At 32.7% G+C, this 7,241-nt stretch overlaps 1 pseudogene; it reads left to right on the top strand.

Moving 5' to 3' along the window:
• Positions 1 to 923: 923 nt before the first annotated feature.
• LOC146887808 (serine/threonine-protein phosphatase 7 long form homolog) lies at positions 924 to 2,345 on the top strand (annotated as a pseudogene).
• The last annotated feature ends 4,896 nt before the right edge of the window (positions 2,346 to 7,241 follow it).

The raw sequence follows: 7,241 nt of genomic DNA, 5'->3' as shown, positions 1-7,241 counted from the left end.
CCAAATTAAACTTTTGCATGTTCAAATTTCGGGTTTTCTATTCCAAAAAATTAAACAAACAAAATATTTATCCCATCATTAAGACCACAAATAAAATTGTCAAAGACATTTACTTTACTTCATTCTCCACCTTTTTTTACAAATGAGGAACTATTGTTTGGTTAATTTATCTTCACATGAATAAAATTTATTGGTATTCACAATTTTTTTTATCTTTGAGCCCGAATTCTGAAAAGGTGTGTGCACCGTGTAGTCACTTTCATACAAGCTTTAGTCGCCATCATGCTGTGCAAATAACATGTAAGATTAAGTCTGAAAAGGTCGTTGCACATGACAAATTTTCAGATTCACATTAATGACCATTGACATTACAATGCACCAACCTCAATCTAAGAGATGTCATTCCTTTGAGTAATTCAACGACTAAGTTTTCCCTCATGAAGTCTTGCATTGTTTATAAATGTTTAATGTTGTTGTTTTCAATTCTTACTATCGACACAAACCTACAAAGTGTTGTTATGGAGACAACAAGAGCATAGGGCTGCATACATTTCTTCTCGGGTATGTCAACTTCATTTCTTATTAACACACCTAATTCTTTATGTAATCATATCTTTTACTTCTTTGTTTAGGACACTGAGGGGAGCATTGTGTCGTCTTACTATCACTCCATGCCTGAACCTCATCCAAGTATTGTGCCTATAATTTAAGAAGTAGGGTTTGTCGGTGTGGCTAAATTGCGACATCTAAAGGTTGACCATGGTTTAGTGACTGCCTTGGTAGAAAGGTGGAGGCCTGAAACACACACATTTCATTTTCCAACTGGAGAATGCATCATAACCTTGTAAGATGTCTCACTTCAATTGGGGCTTCCTGTCGATGGACCCCCTATCATTGGTCCAACTATGTTGGACTAGGACGAGATGTGTGATACCTTATTAGGTATAACACCGATTAAGGGAGAATCGATTGTCGGTTCTATGATCAAACTAAAATGGTTAAGAGATAATTTGTTGCCTATAAATGACAATTCCAGTATTGAGGTCATTCATGCACATGCTAGAACTTATATATTAGGACTTATTGGAGGGGTTTGAAGGCCCGATAAGATTGGGAATAAAGTACATTTAATGTACTTGAACTATTGACTAATCTTCGAAGAACCAGGAGATATAGTTAGGGTTCAGCGTGTTTGGCTGTCTTGTATTAGGAGATGTGCAGAGCAACAAATGGACGTGCGAGGACTATGGATGGATGTGCTTCGTTGTTACAATCATGGGCATGATTTCGGATGCCCTTTATTGCACCCATTTCAAGAGTTTCACCAACTTTCCCGCTAGTTTGCCAATGGAGTGGCGGTCGAGTACTGAACTACAGAAATGTCCTCCGCAATGATTTAATTGGATATCGGGCAAGGATAGATAACATGCAACAAAATTAGGTAACATTTACCATTTCTATATCGATAAATGGTTCTAAATGAATGACTAACATTTTCAATTATCGTTGTAGTTTATTTGGGTTCCTTATGAGGGTTTGAGCTCTATTATTGATGTTGAAGCATATCGGGACCAAACAATATGGACGTCATGCATAACTTTAATTTGTTTTGCCATTGTGGAGTGGCACCAGTCAAATAGGGTGAAGTTATAATTTCGGCTATCACAAGAGATCCCTGAAGAACCCAACAACCTTGATCATCTACAGAAATTATACATGAGGGGAAGACAAGATGAGAATTGAGTTACTAGACATGCACAATGGATAAAGGTTTGGAATAACGACGTGACCTAATGTTGAATGGATTACCGATGCTTGGGCCACTTCAACACACTATGGAGTACATGTCATGGTACATTTCAAACTCATTTTTGTATTTGTCAATTCCACAAATGTTAAATGATCCTAGAATGCATCGTGCATCGACATCGGCAAATGTCCCTCCACCACGACAAACTAGGTATGACTTCAACACTCCACCTCCACCACCAGGTATGGAGGGAACAAGGAATTCAATTTCTTCAACCTCAGAACTAGACATACAAAGTATGTTTGCAACTTATGATGAAACACCACCTTCTGCACAACCCTGGTTGCGTACATATCCCCAAAGTCCAAATTTCTTAAAAGGATTGGATCAGCCTCAACAAGACTCAGTTTACTACGTCCACAATCCATATGCAGAAGCATCATCATCTATTGCACAGGATGATCATCAACCTGAGGAGGAACACGAACCACAACCTTCACACGTAGAAGAACCTAGACATGAAGTGCGTAGGAGAAACCCCACAAGAAATAGGCATCGACCACGGTATGGAACTGAACACCACTACGATGATTAAAAGAACAAAGATGTAGTTTAATATTTTATTACATATGAAATAAGTCGTGTTTATGTGTTTGTAAGAGTTTACCGTGTTTAACAAAATTTCGAAGATCAACAATGGAAAAACTTAATCATTCCAAATGCTTCATTGCTAAATAGCGAACAATAATTTCTTTAGATAAACTCAACAAGTTCAATGATCTTAAAGACCAATGTTAAAACATAAAAAAAAAAAAAACTAAATAGGTACAAAGTTGTCACACTTCTCAACTTTCATGAAGTTAACATAAAAAGATATTGTCACCGTAGGGACCATCATTAAGTGCCACTGAATGGCATGTTGAAGATCTTTGTCATTCCTTACAAAAAGGAACTCATCAATGCCTTCCGCAACAAATTCAGGAGGGACATGGTACCACAAATGGCTTAGTAGGGGCTTAGATGGTCCCATCAAATGACTTCTTATGATGATGCGCATATGATTAAGAGTAACCCCATTTGGAAGTCTACATAAGGAGAACCCTCCATCTTCAAAATCAATAGCAGCATTAAAGGAATTATATGCATTCAACTCCTCAAATAAAACCATTTTTACTTATTATACTAGAGCACTCCACAACTTTCAAACTAAGGAACCACAACCTTAAATAAAACTGACTATCTTCACCTGGATAGCGTGCCAAGAAAGATATATACTCTCACCACTGTAAAAGTTGGCGCATCTTTGAAATAAAGGGCCTTAGTTGCAGCTTCTAATTATGACAATACTTCTCAACTTTATTCGGAGGTGCCAAAGCAAATTTATTATATTACTCTTCTAAAAGGTAATAGATACTTTAATTGGGATAACGTGCCAATTCAGAAATTTACTCTCACCATTGTAAAAGTTGACGCATCTTTGAAATAAATGGCCTCACTTGCACCTTGTAATTATGACAAGACTTGTCAACTTTATTGGGAGGTGCCAAAGTTGATTTATTATATCACTATTGTAAAAGGTGACAGATACTTCAATTAGGATAACATGCGAATTAAGAAATTTAATTTGACCACTATAAAAGCTGGCGCATATTTGAAATAAATGGCCTCACTTGCACCTTCTAATTATGACAATATTTGTCAGCTTTATTAGGATGTGCCAAGGCTGATATTTAATTTAGAAATTTATTCTCATCCCGCAATTTGGAAAAGACTTGTCAATGCTATTGTGATAGTGTGCGAATAAAGATACATAATTTGACCACTTGAAAAGCTGACAAATATTTCAACACATGGTCATACACAGTGAATTCATTAATGGTATCACATGCAACCTGACACTATGATAAGATGTGTGCACTTTTTTGGGATATCAGGTCATGTAAGCCTTATTTGAATCCATAGCAAGACCGATAACTACTTGCCTTATAAATAGATTTTATATTTATTTATGTCAATTATGTTACTTGTAATGTCTTTCATTAAATAATATAATTTCTATTGAATTATACTTTATAAATTTCAATTAAAATACACAAATATTACTAAAACAAAATTTCAAGTTACAAGAAAAAAAGAAAAATAATTAATTTCAACCAAATTTTTAGTCCTTTATTTATTAGGATATTTGAAAAATATAAATTCTAACTTTATATTTAAACGTAATACCTATTATAAATTCTAACAATAAATTTTACATTATTTATTTGTGTGAAAAAATTAAAATCTTATCAATAAAAATCTTATAAAGAAATCAAAGTATAAATATATAAATAAAGAGTAAATTCGTACTTCCACCATATTTTTTAATTTTAAATATTTAATAAATATAAAAATAATAATAATACAACACCATCTCAAACATTATGCATTAATTGTTTTTACTTTAGTTACCTCTATTATAGTTCATTTTTTTTTCCAAAATCACCATTATAAAAATAAAATTAATCAACAAAGTAAAAAATAAATAAATTAAATTGAATTTTATATTTTTAAATTGCACATAAAATAACTTACTACACAATACAAAATCTATTTTTAAATCAACAAATTCAAAAAGAAAAAAATATTATTTATTTTTCTATTCTTTCAAATAATACCTAAAATAATTAAATCACAATATTAAATCTATTTTTTTTAAATATATTTAACCTTTAATGTAACATTTTTTACAAAAAGAAAACCAAAAAGAACTCTTATATCTATTTTATTAAAAAATTTAAAAAACATTAATTCTAATTTCTTTAAAAAAACGAAAAAAAAATAAAAAACTAAGTTCAAAATTCGAGTCTCGAGAGACCAAATTTTGACTTGGAATAGAAAAAAAAACATCGAATTTTGACTTGGAATAGAAAAAAAAAACATCACAAGTTGAGATTCGACTCTCGGAGGACTGAATTATCTATGTAAATTTAAAGCACAATATGCTATTTAAGTAAAAAAAATGGTAAACAGTACTTTTTGGAAAAAAAATCAAACATTTTCATTGCAAAAATTATTTCACATGAAGAATTATATAATTGTCATTTTCATTATGAATAAAAATACATAAAATTAATATTAATCATGATCAAATTTAAATAAATATTCATAAAAAAATTATAATAATAAAATAGCTAATAAATAATTTAACTTTGATGATTTAAAAATTAAGAAAAATATTTAAAAATTAAATTAATTGTGCGAATTTAATAATGAGTAATCATGTTGTAGGACAAATACCTTTCTTATGAGTAATCTAACTCTTGAATTTAAATTTGATTTCAAAGGTTTTTCTATAGTCCTTTTCGGTAAACTATGGCGATGACTTGTATTTTTTTTCCAAAGATTACCATCATCTTTTCATGACTCTAGTTACAACATTAAGAAAAAAAAAAGAACTATTTGAATATGCGACTATACCTCTACGGCAAAAAAAATTTACAACAAAGAGTCTGTCACACACATGCTTGTGGGAAAATTTTTTAGAGCTTTTTACATACACAAATCCCCCAGACCTACGAGGAATTAGTTATATCCCAATAATATAACGCTCCAAATTTCTCTTAGTTTTTAAAGAGGATGTTTCACTAAAAAGAATAAACACCAATAAAACCTGAATCCAATTTCATAAGATATTAACACCAATCTCAATTCAAAAACTTAAGATAATAAACTCCTTAAAAACCTAACAATTTCTATGTCAACAAGCTTCTCACACCTCAGTCAAACTCTTCTACCATTGATACAAAAATTCTACACTGAGCCTCTAGCTCAGGGAGGTTTTTTAGGGTCTTTTCCCACATGGTTTTATATTCTTTTTTATTGCCGGTCCTTGATTAGGATGATAAGGTTGTTCTTTTGATAAGGAGGTTTCATAATGTGTTATAGTGATACATTTTAAAGGGTTGAAGATCTTGTTGTAAATTGATTTTTTTATTTTCTTGAAAGTCTCAGAACTTGAAACAGAAGTCATCATGAATTTGATTTTAAATAATCCAATATATATCCATTTTAGTTCCAAATAATTGAATCAAATTTTCAATTCAAATTCATTTTTTCAATAGAACTAGTTTGAATTTTTTAAAAATTTAGATCCAAATTTTTGAATTAAGATTTAAATCCAGATCCAAATATTTGGATCAAGTTCAAAATCCAAAATCCATTTTTTATATAAAAAAAATTAATTGAATTTTCTTAAACTTGTGTCTTTAGGACTGATACAATCGAATTTGGCAGAATTTTGGTCAAGCCCAACTTAGTCAAATTTCAGCATGGGACCGACTCGGCTGACTTTTGGTCGTGGGCCACTCAGCTGAATTTTGGTTAGGTTGACTTGGTCAAATTTGGCAAAATTTTGGCTAGGGTTGACTTGGTTAAATTCGAACGAATTTCGATCTAGCCCGACTCAATTGAATATGTACAAATTTCGATCAAGACTGACTCCGAAAAATTTGGCTGCATACGACCGAACTTCGGTCGAGGATGACATGGTCGAATACGACCAAATTTGGACCAAGGCCGACTTGGCAAAATTTTGGTTAGGATCAACTTGACTGGATTCGGTTGGGGGCAACTTAGCCTAATAAGACCAAATTTTTGCCAGAGTCCACTCGACTATATTCAACTGAATACAACCAAATTTCGAACGGGGCCGATTCGTCTGAATATAGTTGAATTTCGAGCGAGGCCGACTTAATCGGGAAAACCAATATGACAAAATTTTGTTCGGGGTCGATTCGACCGAATACTTTCAAATTTGGGTCAAGGTTGTAACGTCCTAGCCGAAAATTACTTTTTAAAATAAATAAGAAAAAATAAATATGTCATAGCCTCATTTATTAAGCGCGATTTCCCAAAACACACGGGAAAAAAAATTAAGTATCGATGTTCAACGCGCTAATATAAATAAAAATAGTCGTAAAATGCGTAATACGATTAAGATTGTTTGTACAATTATTACAAAGAAAACCATGGTCCAACATGAAAACTGGTGATAACAAAATCCGCCTGCTTACCTGGATTATCATCTGCTCCCATGTAACAAGTTACATGATCATCGCCACACACACACAGATAGGGTGAGCTCATTTAAATAAAACCAAACACATAAAATATTAAATACAACATTGCAACCTTAAAACCCCGAGTTAGTATTCTTCTCCCTTGTTCCTTACTTCTCCACTTCCAATACTTTCATTAGACGTCTATCATTTCTATACCCTTTAGGTGAGAACGATGATCGATCTTTGCTGCACGAGTGTCTACTCGCCCCTCCGACTACAGGCCACCACCTGATAGTCCACACGTGGGAATAACATTGCCACAGCATCTCACCGTGACACCAAGTGGAGTTCCCCGAAACAAACATGAAGTTTGTAGCTGTTCCAGACTATCAAAGCTCTATCAGAATCACTCTGAAGAGGACAATCACCCGAACCTCGCCGTACGCGCC

The sequence above is a fragment of the Vigna unguiculata genome, chromosome 3 (assembly GCF_037176805.1).
Source record: "Vigna unguiculata cultivar grain cowpea cultivar isolate G323 ecotype 2 chromosome 3, ASM3717680v1, whole genome shotgun sequence".
NCBI lineage: Eukaryota > Viridiplantae > Streptophyta > Magnoliopsida > Fabales > Fabaceae > Vigna > Vigna unguiculata.
Note: the sequence above shows the minus strand (reverse complement) of the source record. Positions and strands in the feature narration are given on the sequence as shown.